Source organism: Malaya genurostris, chromosome 1 (assembly GCF_030247185.1).
Source record: "Malaya genurostris strain Urasoe2022 chromosome 1, Malgen_1.1, whole genome shotgun sequence".
NCBI classification, from domain to species: Eukaryota; Metazoa; Arthropoda; class Insecta; order Diptera; family Culicidae; genus Malaya; species Malaya genurostris.
The window spans coordinates 87632889-87656148 of NC_080570.1; the positions used below are offsets into that span (position 1 = coordinate 87632889).

General features: G+C 37.8%; 1 protein-coding gene and 1 long non-coding RNA gene across 4 annotated transcripts in view; one reads left to right on the forward strand and one right to left on the reverse strand.

The window, feature by feature from the left end:
- LOC131440661 (coiled-coil domain-containing protein 186) overlaps positions 1-23260 on the forward strand; it is a 483734-nt gene that overhangs the window by 405070 nt on the left and 55404 nt on the right. The gene's annotated exons all lie outside the window — the stretch shown is intronic.
- Positions 21974-23250, reverse strand: LOC131440667 (uncharacterized). Of its 2 annotated transcripts, none has more exons than XR_009231429.1 (2): positions 23155-23250; positions 21974-22296 (listed from the first exon to the last, which is right to left on the reverse strand). It is a non-coding gene; the product is annotated as an uncharacterized LOC131440667 (long non-coding RNA). The 2 variants fall into 2 exon arrangements; XR_009231430.1 differs by lacking the exon at positions 23155-23250 and adding an exon at positions 22417-22542.

A 23260-nucleotide genomic window follows, 5' to 3' on the forward strand; every position in this document is an offset into this window, starting at 1 on the left:
CTTCTGAAAATAGCATTAAACGAGTTATTTATCAATATATTTTCATAGTGTATTATTCGTATTCAAAGTAGACATTCACTTATTCATCAATTTCCTACTGTTTTCTCCGAACAACTGATTGTTATGTACATTCCAACCAAAATTGATTCGATTCTCAGAAATTGTTAGATTTTCAAGCTCTCTGGAGTTGTTCTCTTTATATCATTTGATATCCTTGCGTCATCTTACAATCATTGATTATCGCTTGTAAATGGGAAATACACTCATAACCCGCATTATTCTTATCTCAATCTACTGTGTGGCTCATGAAAACTTCGTGCGAGGCTGATTATAAATATAAATATATTGATACAAATCACAAAAAGACTTCTATAACTCACTCTTGTATAGTATAGTAAATTCCCAAAACAACAGTTATCGTTTAATCGCAAGTGGGCCCATTTCAAGTTTCCCAACAAAAGAATTTTGTCAGCTATTTCGATTGACAAATCGATCCACTGGTATGATGCTGGAGCATTTGCAATTTACCACAAGAAGAGAATTTTCAACTCCGCAAATCCATTTGAATTTATCGTTTTAAAAATACCCGATATGAAGTTTGTTTTGTTTACTTATTACATTTCTGCAATATGCAGTAACCATGGTTATGCTATTCAAAATCAATAATTTATCAACTTGTGTTGCCAGTTTCAACCTTTTTCCAAGCGATTACGTTTTGACAGTACCAGTTACTGAGGGGTAGTTAAATTTGCGATACAGTTTTTAAAGCGAGTGGCAGGTCGTGTCGTCGGTGATGTGTTTTGCTATATGCATTGAAATATGTATTGAAATATAAGTGCACATTAAATTGAAGTGCTGTTTACAAATGAATCGATCGTGCAAATTTTTATCAGTGTAGGTTATTCAAAACGAACGCTTAAAGGAATTTAGTCACTTTTGTGTAAATATGCACTGCACCGAGCCAGTGTTGCTTGGTTGTTCAAAAGTTCTATCACTGTTATTTCGAAAGATTTTGCTTTTAAATACTGTTTATGTACAACTCATCGCCCACCATACTATATCAGTTTCTGGAGTGATGACACCTTTTTATTTTGTATTAGTAATAGGAATTCGTAATCGTCGATGATACCAATGTTTGAATGTACAAATTTTTATTAATTGTGCGCCTGTAGATTAAATATAGTTCAGTCAAAGATAAATAATAAAGACATGTACGTGCATATAAATATTTTTCAAAAATGTGGTTCGTTCCCGGTACCTTCTGAAATGACCGCACTCACCGCTTGGTGGAGTGCGTGATTAATTGCATTGTTATCATTTCAACCAAAGTGTGCCATAAAATCTCAATATATACAAATGAGCTACCGAATCGAAAGGGTTCTCACGGTTTGACATTTGCATTATGCATGTATGATGGGAACTCAGCAGTGCAACCAATTTATCACCATTGGTGCCAGTTTCATGGAGGACCGTAGATGTGCACCAAAAAAAGATCGTGACTGTCATATCTGGAAATTCGTTTGTGGATCAGTTGTTCGTTATAACCCGTAGAACAAAGTAGTTTGCTCTCCTAAACTACTTTATTCTACGGGTTAAATATGTCTTTGTCGAAGCTAGGACAAAATATCTATACTACAACTATATTATCCTCTTTATAAAAAAGGGAGCAAGTGTATGATATCCAACTACCGCGGAATAGCAGCTTTGTGCGCCGTATCTGAACTGTTTGAAATTATAGCTCTGGATTTTATAACATATAATTGCTCTAACTATATATCTTAGGATCAATATGGTTTCATGCCGAATCGTTCGACGTCTACAAATTTAGTATCCTATACTTCCTTTATCATACGTTCGTTTAGAGTGCCTATAACCAGAGTGATGACATCTCATCCGTAATGCTGGCAACAATTAAAAACATTCCCTTAGCTTTACATTGATTTGACAGGTCGTTTGCTCGTTTGGAACTGGTAGCTGTCATTCCAAACGAACAGCTATCGCCACTCTGATTATAGTCACTCTACATTCGTTACAATCACGACTACGAGCAGATTCTATCTACACCGATTTCTCCGCTGCCTTCGACAAGATTAATCATCAAATAACAATCTCAAAACTAAATAGACTAGCATTTAACGGGTCATTTCTGAATTGGCTTCACTCATATCTTACTGGTCGCGAAATCACAGACTAACAGACAGGACACTCAAATTAGATTCTTCAATCATTTTAACGGTCATTTCGAATATTCCTTTAGTTGGGACAGTATTCGCACAGACTAACAGACATGACAGTATGAGTAAATTCTAATAAAAATTATTTTTCGTGATGCACTAGTTCCACCTATATTGTACTGCGCGAACTATTTACTATCTGTACACCCCTTGTGTTATGTAAAAGTTTTTTTACTAGTTGGTTTCCCCTCGTTTGTCAACACCGATCAGCTGCTTGCAGGGATGCCTGATTTCGTCAAAATATTTGAAAATGAATCGTCACAATGATTTATTGGATTACGTTGATAATATATTTAACTTTTTCTTGATGTTGGAGGGTAACCATTTATTCGACTCAAATTTGTTCATCTAGACTATTTTTTATTGTGTTGGTAGTTTTCACCCGAAATTAAGTGGCGGCAGACCAGAAGCAAGTAAATATTGTAACAAAACGGGTTCGATTTTTTATTGAGTTGGAGGATGAGAAGTAGGCGCAATTATGTATATAGTTTAGGCAATATCAAAGATAAACTCAAGATAGAGTAGTCTGCGATTTCTTAGGTATCATTTGAATAGGACCCCTCGATGAGCTCGGTTCACTGTCAATTTGAGTATTTTGAAGCAAAACAACAAGTGTCTGATCACTAGATGCGTCGTAACTATGACAATGATTGTTTATGTTTGGAAAAATATCAAGTTACAGTATGAACGATATTGAGAAATTTCGCTTTATATCAGTGATTCTTAGAATAAGAAAGTGAAAACTACTTAGAACCATTGTCTAGAATTTATTTAGTTTGTTATAGCCTCATCCCATGAAGCATCAGTTGTGGCAAGAAATCATTATATGCTGAATGTAAACATATGTGTGCTTCCTTTCTAACTTGTATTGTTTCCATGGCATTTTGTCGGAACTAGTCGACGCTTGTTAACGGAGGGTCAATAAAATTACATTATTACTGAACCAACTGGTTCACGATTACTGACCCAACATTTTTCAATGAAACGTATGGAACATTGTAATCTTCAGTTTATCTTTGGCAATATGTATTAAATCTGTATCCTGCATGAAATTCGCATGGACGTATACAAATCAATACATTACAGGTAATTCTGTATGAATGGCAACTTGGTAAATGAAAAAAATAAAGACAGTCTAGATGACAGACATGATGTTTTTGATAGGGTAACGTGGCGCCATCATGACACATGTGAGTACTGTCCCAAATAATGGAATATTCGAAATGACCGTTAAAATGATTGAAGAATCAAATTTGAGTGTCCTGTCTGTTAGTCTGTGGTATTCGCATATGTCACAATGGCGCCACGTTATCCTATCAAAAACATCCTGTCTGTCATCTAGACTGTGTTTATTTTTTTATTTACAAACAGAATAACCATTCATACAAAATTACCTGTAATGTATTGATTTTCAAACGTCCATGCGAATTTCATGCAGGATACAGATTTAATACATATTGCCAAAACTATATACATAATTGTGCCTACTTCTCATCCTCCAACGCAATACAAAATCGAACCCGTTTAGTTACAATATTTACTTGCTTCTGGTCTGCCGCCACTTAATTTCTGGTGAAAATTATCAACACAATAAACAATAGTCTAAATGAACAACGTTGAGAAAAATAAATGGTTACCTTCCATCATCGCGAAAAAGTTAAATATATTATCAACGTAATCCAATAATTTATTGTGACGATTCATTTTCGAATATTTTGATGAGCAAGCAGCTGATCGGTGTTGACAAACGAGGGGAAACCAATAAGTAAAAAACTTTTACATAACACAAGTGGTGTACCGATAGTTAATCGTTCGCGCAGTACAATATAAGTGGAACTAGTGCATTACGAAAAACTATTGTTTTTATAAAAATTTACTCATACTGTCATATCTGTTAGTCTGTGGTGAAATGGTAGTGAAAATAGGAGACTGTACAACCTTACCATTTGCCGTTACATCTGGAGTTCCTCAAGGAAGTCATATTGGACCGTTTGTATTTTTACTTTATCTCAACGATCTAAATTTTTCAACCAAGTGCATGAAACTATCGTTCGCCGATGACTTCAAATTATTTCATGTCATCAAATCCACAGCTGACGCAGAGTTCCTACAAGAGCAGTTGAATAATTTGACTAATTGGTGTAATATTAACAGAATGGTTTTGACCGCCTCCAAATGTTCCGTCATCTCTTTTAGTCGCAAACAGTCTATAATCAGTTTCGACCATAATATTTCACAAATTGTTCTGGAACGTACATCGTCTGTGAAGGACCTTGGTGTCCTAGTGGACTCTAAGTTAAATTTCAAGGAACACATTGAGTTTACTATCTCCAAAGCCTCCAAGCTGCTAGGATTTATTTTCCGCGTTACTAACGAATTCGATGATGTATATTGCTTGAAAGCATTATATTGTGCCTTAGTTCGCTCTACGCTCGAATGCACCTCGGTTGTTTGGTCACCAAAACTGTTGGAAACTGTCCTCCCATTGTACGTCTTACTTCACAATCTGCAAATGGCGACGAACGCTTCTTGAAAGCAAGACTTCGTGACCCGAAAATAATGCACGTCGTCCGTCTGTATTTGTCGTACATGAAAAATCAACAACCTACAGTATGCATCGAGGGTATGACACCAACTAGTATAAAAATGCTATTAGCATCAGAAGGCCTTCCAACAACACCTGACCACCTTCTACGAATCTTCATTGAAGTGCATCAGGAATATGGAATGAAACCTAAGGAAGCGCAGGCCGACCTGGACTCTTATGGGAAATTTTTAACAAGTGAACACATCCGCCGACTCCAACTAATCCGGGAAGCCGAACACAATTTTACAAGGCCGAATTTTCGGAAATAACGACGCCCCTTGACGAAGGAATAGACACAGAAATTAGTAATGTAAGTATTCCAGAATTCTCAAAAACTTCTTCGCTTCATAGACAAAATGTGACTGAAATTTTGGTCTATTGCCAAAATTTCAACCGCATGAAAAGCCCAGCCAAAATGAAAGAAATTCATCAAAATTTAATAACCTCCTCTTTCGACGTAATACTTGGAACTGAAAGCAGCTGGGATGAAAGTGTTAGAAGCGAAGAAGTCTTTGGAAATAATTTTAACGTATTCCGGCACGACCGAAATTTATCTCTCTGTCAGAAAAAATCTGGAGGTGGAGTCCTCATAGCCATAAACTCTTGCTTTACTTCTGAAGAAATTATTACTCCTAAATATAAAGAATTTGAGCATGTATGGGCCAAAGTCTCAATATTGGGAGAAGAACATATTTACTGCTCTGTCTACTTCCCACCCGAAAATGCGAACAAATTCGCTTTTGAATTATTCTTTCAATCTTTAGACACAATTATTTCGAATATGGAACCTGAAGTAAAGCTTCATATTTTTGGCGACTTCAATCAACGTAATGCGGACTTCATTTCTGACATTGAAAATGAATCAATCTTACTTCCAGGAGAAGTAAGGAGAAAACGCAACATTGCATTACATAGGAGAAAACGCAACATTGCATTACATTTTCGTAGGAGAAAACGCAACATTGCATTACATTTTCGACAAAATTTCTAATTTTGGCCTGCATCAAGTAAACTCCGTAAAAAATCAACAAAATGCATATTTAGACCTTCTTTTCACAAATTGCACAGAAGACTTTTGTGTGAACGCATCAAACCTGCCATTATGGAAAAATGAAGCGTTTCACACTGCAATTGAATATTCATTATTTACACACAATGCATCCCTTCCCTACGACTTGGAATATGAGGAAGTGCCGGAATACAATAAAATTGACTTTGAAGAAGTCAAGTGTAGACTAAGTATAATAAATTGGCGGAACATACTGAGTACAGAAGGAAATGTCGACGTCGAAGTAAACAAATTCTATCACATTATAAACAAAATATTAGCCGAAACTTTGCCCATGAAAAGAAGAAGAAAAAATCATAACAGCAAATTACCTGTATGGTTCAATTCACAATTAAAACATTTGAAAAATAGGAAACAAAAAGCACACAAAACTTACAAACAAGAAAAAAGTGACGCTCATCTTCAAAATTACTTAAATCTATGCAATCAGCTCAAAATAGCCATTAACACAGCACACGAAGAATACAACCGCAAAATTGAAAACGAAATAAAGACTTGCCCTAAGAACTTTTTTAACTACACACAAACTAAACTAAAAAGCAACAATTTTCCATCTCAAATGCACCTCGACGAACATGTAGGGACAAATAGTACAGAAATCTGCAATCACTTTGCAAATTTTTTCCAAGAAGTATATACATCTTATTCAGAAACTGACCGTGACCGTGAATACTTCTCTTTCATACCAGCATTTTCCAACTCCATCTCTGTAAACTATCTATCAGAACATGACATTTCGACAGCACTGAAAAACTTAGACGCCTCAAAAGGGCCTGGACCTGACAGTATACCACCAATATTTTTAAAAAATCTTGCTGAAGAACTTACACTACCACTACAACTACTTTTTAACTTATCACTTAATAAATGTACTTTTCCTAAAGCATGGAAATCTTCTTTTCTTGTACCAATATTTAAATCTGGTGCAAAATCTAACATTCGGAACTACCGTGGAATAGCCATTATCTCATGCATTCCAAAATTATTTGAAAAAATTGTAAACGAAAAACTTTTTCATCAACTTAAAAATGTAATAACAAACAAACAACATGGTTTTTTTAAAGGCCGCTCAACTACAACAAATCTCTTAGAATTTTGACATTCACACTGAATGCAATGGACGCCGGCAACTACGTAGAAACGCTTTACTCTAGCAAAGCCTTCGACCGTATTGACATACCTTTACTTCTACACAAACTACAAAAATATGGCATAGAACATACTCTTCTTGTATGGCTCAAATCATACTTAACAAATCGTGTACAGGTAGTCCGCTTCCAAAACATTCTGTCTGAACCAATTAATGTAACTTCTGGCGTACCTCAGGGTTCTCACTTAGGGCCTCTCCTTTTCATTTTACATATAAACGACATTTCCTTCATACTCAAAAATCTGAAAGTGCTTATATATGCAGACGACATGAAACTCTTCATGGAAATTAAAAATATCAACGACGCTGTAATATTCCAGAACGAAATCAATCTATTCCACATTTGGTGCTGCAAAAGTCTACTCCAACTCAATGTAAAAAAATGTAACTCAATAACTTTCAGTAGGAAAAATTAAACTATATCCACAAACATACATCTAGGAAATCAACTTGTAGAAAAATGTAAAATTGTAAGAGATTTAGGCGTAATCTTAGACTCCAAGCTCACTTTTGTTGAACACTACAATACCATAATCAATAAAGCTAATAGCATGCTGGGCTTTATTAAACGCTTCAGTCATAACTTTCAGGACCCATATACAATTAAATTGTTATACACTACATATGTCAGACCTATTTTGGAATATTGCAGTCTAGTATGGAATCCATACAATATTATTCACGAAGAACGCATCGAATCTATTCAAAAACAATTTCTTTTATATGCACTTCGTAAATTAAACTGGACAACATTCCCTCTACCATCATATGAAGCACGCTGCATGCTCATCAATATACAAACACTTAAAGAACGCCGCGACTTTGCAATGCTTTATTTTATCAGCGACATTATTTCTCAACGCATTCAATCAGCTCCATTATTATCGCAATTAAATTTTTATATACCTAGCCGTCAACTACGTTCCAGGAAATTATTTTTAGAAAAACAAGCTAGAACAAATTATGCAAAATACAGTCCAGTCAATCGAATAATGCGCCATTACAATCAATACAGCGAACATCTTGACCTTACTATGTCAAAAAATCAAATCAAATCTCAGCTATGTCGTAGAAATAATGCGTAGTATGTAAGTGAACATTGTAAACAATTTATATGTTGTCTACATTTGCTTGACGAAAATAAATAAATAAATAAAAATTGAGGAAAAACATTGATAGCTATATACTCAGAAATGGAGCAACTTTTATGCTAATTTGATATATTTGAAATATAATTTCATTAAAAATTTGAGTGCTAATTACTTTTGGCTCATGAACAAATAAAAGCATTACTCAGTAAATGAGTAGATTTTACTCATTAATCGTTTCCAGTACAGACACTCATAGTAACAGACTGGGGAATACTTTTTAGAGAGGCAAACGAACCGTCAAATTCCCATGCTCTAGCATAGGGACATGACGGTTCGTTTGGCTCCCTAAGAAGTATTCGCCGGTCTGTTACTATGAGAGTCTGTAGCACAGATTAACAGACATGACAGTATGAGTAAATTCTTATAAAAATAATTTTTCGTGATGCACTAGTTCTACCTATATTGTACTGCACGAACTATTTACTATCTGTACACCACTTGTGTGATGTAAAAGTTTTTTTACTAGTTGGTTTCCCGTTGTTTATCAACACCGATCAGCTGCTTGCAGGGATGCCTGATTTCGTCAAAATATTTGAAAATGAATCGTCACAATAAATTATTGGATTACGTTGATAATACAGGGTGATTTTTTAAGAGCTTGAGAACTTTTTTAATCAATAAAACGCATAAAATTTGCAAAATCTCATCGGTTCTTTATTTTAAACGTTAGATTGGTACATGACATTTACTTTTTGAAGATAATTTCATTTAAATGTTGACCGCGGCTGCGTCTTAGGTGGTCCATTCGGAAAGTCCGCTTTTTTATCGACAAATTTTGTTCAGCGATGAGGCTCATTTCTGGTTGAATGGCTACGTAAATAAGCAAAATTGCCGCATTTGGAGTGAAGAGCAACCAGAAGCCGTTCAAGAACTGCCCATGCATCCCGAAAAATGCACTGTTTGGTGTGGTTTGTACGCTGGTGGAATCATTGGACCGTATTTTTTCAAAGATGCTGTTGGACGCAACGTTACAGTGAATGGCGATCGCTATCGTTCGATGCTAACAAACTTTTTGTTGCCAAAAATGGAAGAACTGAACTTGGTTGACATGTGGTTTCAACAAGATGGCGCTACATGCCACACAGCTCGCGATTCTATGGCCATTTTGAGGGAAAACTTCGGAGAACAATTCATCTCAAGAAATGGACCGGTAAGTTGGCCACCAAGATCATGCGATTTGACGCCTTTAGACTATTTTTTGTGGGGCTACGTCAAGTCTAAAGTCTACAGAAATAAGCCAGTGACTATTCCAGCTTTGGAAGACAACATTTCCGAAGAAATTCGGGCTATTCCGGCCGAAATGCTCGAAAAAGTTGCCCAAAATTGGACTTTCCGAATGGACCACCTAAGACGCAGCCGCGGTCAACATTTAAATGAAATTATCTTCAATGTACCAATCTAACGTTTAAAATAAAGAACCGATGAGATTTTGCAAATCTTATGCGTTTTATTGTTTAAAAAAGTTCTCAAGCTCTTAAAAAATCACCCTGTATATTTAACTTTTTCGCGATGTTGAAAATAAACCATTTATTTTTCTCAACGTTGTTCATCTAGACTATTTTTTATTGTATTGGTAGTTTTCACCCGAAATTAAGTGGCGGCAGACCAGAAGCAAGTAAATATTGTAACAAAACGGGTTCGATTTTGTATTGCGTTTATTAAATCTGAATCCGGCATGAAATTCGCATGGACGTATACAAATTAATACATTACAAGTAATAGTATGTTCACATTAGCGCTGATATCTAGTGATATACGGATATACTTGATATCCGATGATATCATGTGCGATATCACATGATAGCCCATACGATTTGATGTCAACGCGTATCACCATTTTGGCATGATATACGGGATATCATGTACGATATCTTGTCGAGTTGTCAAAAATCGCAACTAGCAACACGGATAATGGCATTGAACGCACTCATTTATGAACGTCACTTCGAGAGTGATAATAAACAATCATTATAATTTCGAATTTTTCAACTAATACTTGCGTTCGGAGACCATTAAATGCAAGACTTCAATTATTGATTAAATTGTAGGAGAGAAAAGCAATACTATTGATCTTACTCCTAATGGGAACATTCAATATGACAACTTGATTGTCAAACGATATCATTTCGATCATATGTGAACACTTCCACGTGATATGCATATCATCTCGGTATATCAAGTGATATGAGCGCTAATGTGAACATGGTATAACTCTGTATGAATGGCAACTCTGTTGGTAAATGAAAAAAAATAAACACAGTCTAGATGACAGACAGGATGTTTTTGATAGGGTACCGTGGCGCCATCATGACACATGTGAGTACTGTCCCATATGAAGGAATATTCAAAATGACCGTTAAAATTATTGAAGAATCTAAGTTGAGTGCTATGTCTGTTATACCATGTTCACATTATGGCTGATATCACTTGATATACCGAGATGATATGCATATCATGTCGAAGTGTTCACATATGATCGAAATGATATCGTTTGACAATCAAGTTGTTATATTGAATATTCTCATTTGAAATAAGATCACCTTGTTGGAATATTCGTGGCTACAGCAGAGAAACAAAGTTGCAGGGAATTTATACCGCGTAAAGAAACGTGAAAATCAGTTAACAAAGTAACGCGTGTTGTATTTCTGTTTTAGTGCAAAAAGGAAACTGAACAGTGGTATCAAAAAACATTTTTATCTTGACTGGCATGGTTGCCGGTTTTAGTGACTCAGCGTCCCTATAATAAATCTCGCCAACACTCCTCCTCACTGTTTCACTAAAATAATCAATTTCATTTCTCCATCAATCCCAAACAAACTGCTTCATCTTCATTGGTCCCAGAGGTTTCGTGAACACGTCAGCAACCATTACATCACTTGAGCAAAATCGCAGACAGATTTCTCCTCTCGCGCATAAATCTTTCGCCTGGTAGTACTTGACGTCGATGTGCTTACTCCGTCTGTTCTGCTTTTCCAGTGAAACAAAATCGATGCAGCTGCGATTGTCTTCGAACACCGGCGTTGGCTTCTGTTGTGTATGTCCCAGATCCACAAGAAGCCTACGCAACCATACTGCTTCATTAGCTGCCTCTGAAAGAGCGACGTATTCGGCCTCCATAGTCGAAGTAGTCACACAATTCTGCTTCCTGCTAGCCCAACTTACAGTTCCATTTCCGAGTTGGAAGATGTAGCCACTGGTGGATTTTCTGTCCATATCGCCTGCCCAGTCAGCATCGCTGTAACCAACAAGCTCCATCTGTTTCGTTCTATCTCCTCCCAGCTTCAATTCATAGTTCTGAGTACTAAGCAAGTATCGCACGGTTCTTTTCAGTTCCACCCAATCTCGCTGCGTTGGATTCTTCGTTTTTCTACTCAAAATTGATACTGCCGCTGCTATATCCGGTCGAGTGTTAGTCGCAACGTATAGCAACGCCCCAACTAAACTGTGATACTGGATGTTATCCGGTAAAGGTACACTATCCTGCTGTTTCAAATAACCCGTGTCCAGAGGATATCCGCTTCCTTTAGCTTCTTCAAGACCAAAACGTTGCGCAATTTCCCTTATGAAAGATTGTTGACTGAGATGAAACACTCCGTCATCATCATTCCTCACTCGCATGCCCAGGAAATGTCGAACTTCACCTAGCGACGTAATCTCAACATTTTCGTTCAGCTTTCGTACAAGATAATCAATGTGCCGTTGATCCTTACAAGCCACGATCATGTCGTCCACGTAAACGAGTAGGTAGAGCCATTCACCATCCTCCAATTGTTTCGAAAATAAGCAAACATCTGATTGTGATTGCTTAAAACCCAACTTCACCAACATTCCTTTCAGTGACATATTCCAAACTCTTGCCGCCTGTTTCAATCCATACAGGCTACGATTCAATTTGTAAACATACTCCTCCTTTCCCTTCACAGCATATCCTGGAGGTTGTCGCATGAAAATATCTTCTTCCAAATTCCCGTTCAAGTAGGCGTTCTTTACATCGATATGATGCACCTTCAGTTTACGATGACTAGCTACTGCCAACAGCACTCGAAAAGTCTGTTGCATAGCGACTGGCGCAAACACTTCATTGAAATCTTCGCCAAAACGCTGAGCATAACCTTGAGCAACAAGTCTGGCTTTATGACGTACTACTTGCCCAGACGAGTCCTTCTTCAACTTATATACCCATTTCGATCCGATGGCGTGTTTTTCTTTGGGCAAACGAACGAGCGACCAGGTATCATTAGACAACAGAGCCTGGTATTCATCGTCCATTGCCTTCACCCATTCCTTCCTATCTGAACATTCAATTGCTTCCTTGTAGGTTCTTGGTTCTCGCGATTCACTTCTTGCTATACCAACTACATAGTTTTCAAGTCTAGTAGGTAGCACACCAGCATTAGATCGTTGCGATCTCCGCTGTGGAAACTCATCTGCTTCTTCGAGATCATGATACTCGCTGTCACTTTCCGAAAAACCATAGAAGTCTGGTTCATCCACGATAGTATCTGTATCAGATGAGCACTGAATCTCTACGTCCATTTCAACCAATTGATCACTTGGCAAACGATCCTTGGTCTCCTCCTGTATATCAGATCCGAGTTCCAGGAACTTGGCATCCCTACTGATAACCACCTTATTGGTCTGTTTGTTCAGGAAACGGTAAGCTTTAGATCCACAGCTATAACCAACGAAAATCAACCTTTCCGCTTTGCTGTCTAGTTTACCACGCTTCACGTCGGGAATGTGAACGCAGAGCCGTAGCAATTCAGTTTTTCATGGGGGGGCAAATTTTTTAGATTAAATTTAACGTATATTAAAAAAAAGCTGCATTACATGCGTATCAAACAATCTAGATAGCAATTTGAGGCACCATATGCCTGCATATTGTACGCGACGAACGTCACTCACTGACAGCGTTTTCAAGTAAACCCTCTAAGATCACTCTGAGAGTGGTTTCGGATTCATTTCTGAGCAGGTTTCAGCAGCCATGAAAATGACAGATCGTTTCATAAAAAACGATGCCATTCTCACAGCTATCGATACAGCAAATGAGATGGATTTGGAAAAGCTGCAGCCTTTGACCGAGTTAGGCATCAAATTGCCAAATGAAATTGAGCTAAAAATTGCCAAAGAATACATTGATAAAATTCGTGCAAAAAATGAGAAATTGAACAATTTGAAGAGGCCGATAGATAAAAAAATTAAGACTGTAATACTGACAGAGCTGTATAAGGTGTGCCAAGGAATGGAAAACGTATACAACCTTTTTGCAACCATTGAAACTTTTCCGTCCGGAACGGCAGTATGCGAATCATCATTTTCGGCATTGACACGGATCATGCGGCCTCAACGTATTAGCATGTCCACTGATAGATTAAACAATTTATCGTTTCTGGCATTCGAGCACAAGCGACTGGATTTTTTAGACGTGGACACAGTCCTTTTAAGATTCAACGAACAAAAAAAGGCGGGTGAGTAATGTCAGAGACATAACTGGATGTCGTGAATACGAAAAAACTGACACGCTCCCATCACTTTTCCGAATATCAGTTAGTTGATTGATTGTATGAATTGTGCAAGCTTTCCTCTTTTTCACTAATAGAATTTGAAGCGATACACCTACATTAAAGTACAGTTTAGTTACATTAAACAGCTACTATTCTACAACTATATATTCCAAACTTGAAACAATTCCTTTTTAATTTGCTAATATAGGAAGCTAGGTACGACAAATTTGTAGTTTATTTTTATTGAAGCTATGAAGTTCGAAGATATCTGATTCTTCTCGAAATTTCAGTACGAGACAATTGCAATGGCCTGGTCTGAAATGTATCTACGATCTTCGGTATGCAAGAGTGATTCTAATAATAATAATGATAGTAATAATAATAATACAGATTAACCTGTATATATGGCAACCCTGTTTCGCATGGCATATTTTCACACGACCCCATACTAGTATAAAGATGTGTTCAACATCATCATTTTCGCTTTCGCATTGCCGTTCGTAATTGAATGTGTTAGTGACGGTACAAATCTGCTTTTCTACCTGTCTTCGGAGCCATCGTTCTGACGGTGTCTCGTACGTACAGAGTAGCTGCTTTAACTTAAATGACTAGAGATGGGCAATTCGCTCCTGAGCTGTTCCAGTGAATCGAATCATTGAAGTGAGCTGACAGCTCACAGCTCTTTTCAAAAGAACCGCAGCTCACCAGCTCACTCATTTGCTACCCAGTTCACTGCATTATGACGAAGGGAACACGCTACGAGCTGATCGGATCTTCGGCTCTTTAAGATATTCAATTTAGTCGACATCAATTAAAGATAAGTTAATTCGCATTGCATTCATTGCATCATTGCAAATCAATGATTCAATTTCGATCATGCATATGAAAGAAAATCGGTGCATAAGAAAAACGGCGCACAAAATGAACCTTAAGTTTAAACTAAAAGAGCTTATGAGCTGATACATCGAATCGATTCACTTTGGAGAGCTGATCGGTTCGGAGCTGTTCACCAAAATAAGCTGATTTGCACACCTCTATAAATGACGCTATTTCTCACATCACATTTCCTTTTATACGTGCTAGTGGTAGCACGGTAGGACGTCCCCTTTGTTAGAATTCCTTTCCTATACGCAGAACGGGAAACAGTGAAACGATATAAAAGAGAGAGTTAGCAGAGCGGCAGCCAGTAATACTGAATGGGTCGTCGAGCTGTGGAGGAACAATTAAGGGCAAGGCAAAGTCCCGCTCAAACCGTGCTGGTCTGAAGTGCCCAGTTGGCGGCAGAATCCATCGTTTGCCTCGGAAGGGGAACTACGCCGAGCGTGTCAGTGCTGGTGCATCGGTCTATCTGGCGGCAGTGATGGAGTACTTGGTTGCCGAAGTGTTGGAGTTGACCGGTAACGCTGCCCATGACAACGAAAACGAAAATCATCCCTCGTCATCTGCAGCTGGCCATCCGTTGAAAACCCCGTCCTTTTCAGGATGACCACATCACTGTGATAAAGAAATATTTAGAATTGCTTTAAGTTTAGCCAGTTCTGATACGCCTGGAAAGTAGGATGCGCAAATCAAGTGGAAACATTTGTTCTAACAATTTTTGTTTTCGGCCGCATACTAAAGTACTCGCGACAAAAATACATATTGATCTGTGGCAACTCTGTTTCGCACGGCATATTTGTAAACTAGTATAAAGATGTGTTCAAAATCATCACTTTCGCTTTCGCATTGCCGTTCGTAATTGAATGTGTTAGTGACGGTGCAAATTATTTTAACTCCTTTTTTGATGAATCTTTTGGTAGGAAATATTGAGATCTGAGATGGTTCTCGTGTGTGTCTTGTTTCGGCAATGGGCCTTGCTGGACTTTTTGGCTGCCTTTTTCGGTTTCATTGTGCTGACGGTGTCTCGTGCATTCATATCGGGAAACAATGAGACGACAGGTCCTCGATGTTGCTGTCGTGTGTCTTGTTTCGGGGAGAGTTGCTCAGCAAATGATAGGAATAGGGATGTCGTAATATCGATCGATTAATCGAGTAATCGAATAATAACCCAAATAATCGAGTAATATTTAATCGATTAGCTTAAAACTAATACTCGATTATTGAGCTAATCGAATAGTTAAAAAATTCGCATAGTAATAATCGAATGAATAATCGAGTAATCGATTAATAACCTAGATAATCGAATAAATTACAATCGATTAGTTTCAAAATTATACTCGATTATTAAATAATCGAGTAATTCGAAATTTCCGACATCCCTAGATAGGAAAAGTGAACCATTCAACTTTTATATGGATGCTCTTGTATAGATACAGACATCTCGCGTTCTGATTGGCTGGTGCTGTCATGGGTTAAATCAAACAGGTTTTTAAATAGTGTACTATTGAAAAACTTCAATATTGTTGTAATACACGTTCAAGTTGAATATTTTCGATTCTATTGGTAGTTAGATTATATAAATCCTTCTACAGATCACTGAGCTATGAGCTTTCAAAATACGAGAAAGGCAAACGCGCCATATGAATTATCCTCTTTGATACTCGTTTATACCAAACATTTCAGAAAAGTTTAATTGTGAACTATTTAAGAATATGTCACACAACTGAAAGTTTTATCATAAAATTGTGATCATATTTCCGATGGCATGTAGCAAGAATTATGTTGATTCGTTAGATATAACAGGAAATATTCACGATCAAAAACTTATCACTCTCTCAGAGGGTAAATTTTGAATAGGCGCCCCATAGTAAAGTAAGTCGTATTCACGACAAAAAATACATATTGATCTGTACGTGGCAACTCTTTCGCACGGCATATTTGTATACTAGTATAAAGATGTATTCAACATCATCACTTCTTCTTTCGCATTGCCGTTCGTAATTGAATGTGTTAGTGACGGTGCAAATTAATTCAACTTCTCGTTGTTTCGGCAACAGTTGCTCGGAAAATGGTAGGAAAGCGACAAAATTCAACTAGTTCTTTATGATTATTTTTAGCACTTAAAAGTGCTATTTGAATTTGCTGGAATTTTCGGCTGCCTTTCAGAATTCCTTTCCTGTACGCAGAACGGGAAACAGTGAGACGACAGGTCCACGATGTTGCTCTCGTGTGTCTTGTTTCGGGAACAGATGCTCAGCAAATGGTAGGAAAAATGAAGCACTCAACTTTTATATGGATGCTCTTGTATAGATGCAGACATCTCGCGTTCTGATTGGCTGGTGCTGTCATGGGTTAAATCAAACAGGTTTTTCAATAGTGTACTATTGAAAAACTTCAATATTGTTGTAATACACGTTCAAGTTGAATATTTTCGATTCTATTGGTAGTTAGATTATATAAATCCTTCTACAGATCACTGAGCTATGAGCTTTCAAAATACGAGAAAGGCAAACGCGCCATATGAATTATCCTCTTTGATACTCGTTTATACCAAACATTTCAGAAAAGTTTAATTGTGAACTATTTAAGAATATGTCACACAACTGAAAGTTTTATCATAAAATTGTGATCATATTTCCGATGGCATGTAGCAAGAATTATGTTGATTCGTTAGATATAACAGGAAATATTCACGATCAAAAACTTATCACTCTCTCAGAGGGTAAATTTTGAATAGGCGCCCCATAGTAAAGTAAGTCGTATTCACGACAAAATCGCAAAGTGCAATTATATTAAAAAAGTGGTTGAATATCATTGTTCAAAATAATAAAAGAACTGTGAACGCAGTATAAACTATACAAATAGATCTCTTTATTGCTTTTTATTTTATAATTCTTTAATTTTTTTCCTTTCTACTATCAATTTCATATACGAGAAAAATACGTGGTGAGGCGGAAACCGCGTGGTGGGGCAAAGCCCCCCCTTGCCCCCTAGGTTGCTACGGCTCTGTGTGAACGTAAGCCTCACAACCGAAAACTCTCAGATGAGACAAATCAGGTTTCTCACCGCTCCATAACTCGTAAGGAGTTTTTTCTACTACTCTGGATGGTAGTCGATTCTGGACGTACGCAGCTGCCGCAATTGCCTCTCCCCAATAGATTTTCTCTAAACCTGCATCGAGGAGCATGCAAACGGCCATCTCCTGCAAATAACGGTTGCGTCGCTCTGCCACCCCATTTTGCTGAGGCGCATACCCCGCTGTCAGCTGCATCTGGATCCCTTCGTTTCTGTAGAATTTCTTTAGCGTTTCGTTCACGAATTCTCCGCCACGATCGGAACGAATAGCCTTCGGTTTTCTTCCGAACTGGTTCTCCACAAGCCGTACATAGTCCATTACACAATTTTTTGCTTCACCTTTATCTCTCAGCAGGTACATCACTACATACCGGCTGTAATCGTCGATAATAGTCATGAAATATTTCTTTCCTCCTGGTGTGACATTACTCATTGGTCCGCACAAGTCTGTGTGCACTAAATCCAATGGCTGAGCTGCTCTGCTCTTTGACTGCTGAGGATACGGTAAACGAGACGACTTTCCTGCCATACAATGTTCACACGGTATTTTCGTTCCACAGTCGACAAGTTTCATCCCAGTTGCCAACTTGTCCTTCTGGATGCGCTCGAACACCGCGGGGTCACGATGTCCGAATCTTCTATGCCATGTGTGCTGGCAATTGAGGGTGTGACATCGACTGTTTGCTATTAACACACGCTCGGGTTCTTTGAGCACGTATAATCCACCACAGCGATCTCCTAGCGCCACCACTTCATTCGATTCATTTATAATCTGCACGCAATTGCGTTTAAACAGAACACTAAAACCCTTATCAGCGATTTTGCTTACTGAGATCAAACCGCTTTCCAAGTCCGACACATAGAGAACGTTTTCAAGTTTGATATTAACCGACTCACCCGCGCGATTCATACCCGTCACAGTACCGTTACCGTACCCGCACGATTTCGCACTGTTCCCGTTAGCCATCAGCACCGACGTGGTCGCTGACATGTCGATTTCATCAAAAAAACTTTCATCGTTGCTCATATGGCATGACGCACCGCTGTCGATTGTCCAATAGTGATTCGTTTTTACCGCCACGCACACGAGTTCACTTTTCTCATTCGCTGAGAAACAGACCGAACTTTCACCCGTTGCTTGTTTCGCCTTTGTTTGTGTCTGACCGCTATTTCCGGGCTTGCTTCCGGATCCCTCGCCATCACTATCTTTTTTTATTCCCAGCCATTTCCTGCAATCCTTCTTGAAGTGTCCTGGCTTGTGACAAAAGAAACACTCTTTCCTTTTTTATCTTTTGTACCTTCAAAACTCGTTCGTTTTTCATCACACCGCCCCGCTCCTTCCGCTTGTGGTATTCCTGCATAAGTTTCGATCGGATTAATTCCATAGTAACGTCTGCATCCGGCCGTGCTTCCAAAGCAGAAGCGAGGAAATGGTATGATTCGGGCATACTGCGCAAAACCATCGCAATTTTCAATTTCTCGGCCAGCTCGAGGCCAGCACCTTCCACGCGTTCGAACAGTGAATCCATGTCAAGTAAATGCTTCTCCACATCTCCGGATTCATCCAATTTTGCGTCGCACAGACGAATCAACAAAGATAGCTGTGATGTTGCCGTCGACTTTTCGTGGTAAGTCTTCAATGTATCCCAAACAGCTCTCGCAGAGTTACTTTCTTTGATGAGAACGTACTGACTTTGATCGATGCACAAAGCGATTGTTGCCCGTGCTTTATTGTCCGCCTTCTGCCATGCGTTTGTGACCGGTTATGGTTTCTCATCTTCAATCACGTGCCATAGTTCCTCTCTGGTCAGAAACATTTCCATCTGAAATTTCCATATTCCATAATTATCGTCCCCGAGCTTGACTACCGAAAATTTTCCGGCCTCCGCCATCTTGCTCACGATCGCGAACTGTACACCACCGAGATTTTCGAACCGCTAACTGTTGGACTGAATCCGCACGTTAATCGCCGATTTCACGATTCCTGCACTGGGACCACTAACCTGTTGGAATATTCGTGGCTACAGCAGAGAAACAAAGTTGCAGGGAACTTATACCGCGTAAAGAAACGTGAAAATCAGTTAACAAAGTAACGCGTGTTGTATTTCTGTTTTAGTGCAAAAAGGAAACTGAACAGTGGTATCAAAAAACATTTTTATCTTGACTGGCATGGTTGCCGGTTTTAGTGACTCAGCGTCCTTATAATAAATCTCGCCAACACACCTTTCTCTATTAAAATTGAATCAATAATTGAAGTCTTGCATTTTATGGTCTCCGAACGCCAGTATTCGTTGAAAAATTTGAAATTATAATGAGTGTTTATTGTCACTCTCAAAGTGACGTTCATAAATGAGTGCGTTCAATGCCATTATCCGTGTTGCTAGTTGCGATTTTTGACAACTCGACATGATATCGTACATGATATCCCGTATATCATGCCAAAATGATAATACGCGTTGACATCAAATTGTATGGAATATCAAGTGATATCGCACATGATATCATCGGATATCAAGTATATCCGTATATCACTTGATATCAGCGCTAATGTGAACATACTATTAGTTTGTGTCTGTAGTTTCCAGTAGTAGAACTCAAATTTGAGTAACTAAGGAGTTACTCTAAAATAGAGCATGTTCAGGAGTGTTCTAGCACAAACGAATTTCCAGACATGACAGTCACGATCTTTTTTTGGTGCACATCTACGGTCCTCCATGAAAATGACAACAATGGTGATAAACTGGTTGCACTGTTGAGTTCCCATCATCACATTTATAACACAAATGTCAAACCGTGAGAACCTTTCGATTCGTTAGCTCATTTGTATATATTGAGATTTTATGGTATACTTAATTTTTTGTTTGTTTTGATGTAATCAGCTAACACCATGTAAATTAATTTAATAGCAGTTAAATGGTTACATTGTATACTTTTCGCGTTGGAAGTAAAGGTAGCTCGGAGAGCTCAGAATTCCAAGTGCTAACACAGTAGATTTCCGACGTTCCATTATGTACTACGAAAAAGTCAGAGTAGATTTCATAAATGTTAAGAAATCGAAATCTACGGTTGACGAGTTTATGGAAGAAATGAGCATGATGACCTGGCTTTGGATGCCCATTTTTCGTGCTTTTCCGTGATTTTCGTTTTGCGATTCGTTTTGCTTATCTTGTTATTTATTTTTAACAATTGTCTTTTTATATGATGGTATCGAAATGAGTGACAATGTTGACATTTGATTCTGCCCTACTCATGGCACACTTTAATCGAAATGATAACAATACAATTGATCTAGCGCTCCACCAAGCGGTGAATGCGGCCAGTTTAGAAAGTACCGGGTACGAACCAGATTTTTTTAAATTATTGTAGGCACATACATGTCTTTATTATTTATCGTTGGTTCTAGTTCTAGATGCATAATTTATGTCAGTTACAAAATTTAAATCTGAATTTTATAACAAAAAAAAACTGGCAGCCCCAGCAGTGTTTTACTCGTGTTTCAAATATACAAAAAATAGAACGGCTTCGTAGACCAGTTTTAAATTTGACAAAAGAACTAGTCGAATACATAAAAGTAGAACGGCTTGCTGGGGACACGTTTGTTCAAGTTTCTGTGCTATTATAGATCTTCCATATAGAACTTTTAACTGCTAAATTTGCTCTTAGATATATTCAACTCTTCCTGTATATGAGTAAACTCTTACTCGTTTTTGAGTAACTATTTTTAAGCGTGTACTTGAAATGTTCGGAGCAGAGTTGCCAATTTAAAATCTGAGTTTCAAATTGAAAAATCTGTGTATCATCTGTGTTGCATATTTTCGATCAAAATCTTTAAAAAACATTTTGAAAATCTGCCCTTAAATATTTATAAAAATCTGCAGAAATCTGTGAATTTTGATAAAATCTGTGTTCCGTGACACATAATCTGTGTGGTAAAAGAGGCAAAAAATCTGGTTTATTAGAAAATCTGTGAATATGGTAACTCTGGTGTTGAGGTTGACAGATTTTTTAGTGAATTTATATGTCGTTTTCGCTTGAGAAAACTGTAACTGACCCAGGGTAGTTTCACCAAACAAACACTTTTTTCGAAACTGTGTTGGGTTCGCACTTAGCAACGGGGGTTTGATCAAACCTCATCTAAAAACCAGGATCAAAACTGACTCGACTTTCAGTTCAACAACGTTGAAACTAGATTCAAACAAACGGTTTGACAGCATTTACGATGGAAACTGGGTTAGGTTTGGCATCAAGCGGAAACGACAATAGTGAATATAGAAGCGGTGTTCGGGTAGTGCGTGTATAATAGTCTACAAAATAAAATAAAAAATTCGGTTTGTTTACATTTGTTACTTAGATCGTAATGGACATTTTATACATAATTGTCTGCTAACAGACTTAGAAAAATCAAGTTATCAATTCTAATGTTCAAGTAATGAATATCAAATAAACTCATCAACACTTCGAACTGTTCAAATAACTCAAAATCAAGTTTGCTTCTATTTGTCTTTCGTTCGAACTGGCTAATGTACGATTCAGATGATCCGTCTCCTTCCGTCATCGTCACCGGAACGTCTGCTTCCGTCCAAATTAGTTTAATACTTCACCGGAACGTTCACACGCGTCAAAGACGTTCCGTGACGGTCCATCCCGCTGAAAATGAATAGAAAAACATAAGTGAATTATCACTGTTTAGTGAGTATTATAAATGTTTATCCGTCTGTTTGGCAAACGAGTTCAACAATGATTTTATAAGATGTATTTAAGCAATACGTTTTATATGCAATTCGCTCGGGACATCCGCATTGCATTAGTGACAATTCTCGATGAACATTAGAAAATATCCCAAGCGCAACTGACAGATTCTCTTTGTTCAATTACTCTTTCAGTTATTACGGCATATCCCTGTGTTTTCCAACAATTTCTTAACTACAGATCGAAAGCCGATGTGTGCAGTCGTTATTCTTTGTGAAGAGTTAGAGAGAGGGATTAGTAACATCGATTAAATCCATAAAGTTTATTATGTGGGCCAAAATACCTCTGTTACGCTACCGATAGGACCGTAATAATAGAAAGAGAAAGTAAACAAGAAGAAACTCTCATTTGCACTTAGGACAGTTTCTCGTGTTTGTCTTCAATTTATTCTAACTGTAGGACGATGACCTGTCTGTCGGGCTAATTTTTTTCAATACGTGATGCAACTTTCGACAGTCAAGGGTATATTCAGTAGTGTTCTAATTCTAGATGCATAAATTATTTTACTTCTAAATTTCAAATCTGAATATTATAACAAAAAACAGGCTGCCCAAGCCCAGTGTTTCACTCGTGTTTAAGTGCAAATTCAGCAGCCGGAAGTTCTACATGGAAGATCTTAATAAACTGCAAATGTATCTCCAGCAAGCCGTTTTAGTTTTTTTCTATTTGAACAGTTCTATTCTCAAATTTAAAACTGGTGCACACTATTGTTCTATTTTTTGTATTTTTGAAACACAAGTAAAAAACTATTCACACCTTTCCAATTCAGTTCAGTGCCGGCACGGACACCGATTTTATTTCATTTGTTCTCTATGTGCGCATTCACACCTATCTGGCACAGTGCCGTTTCAGTGCAGCTCGC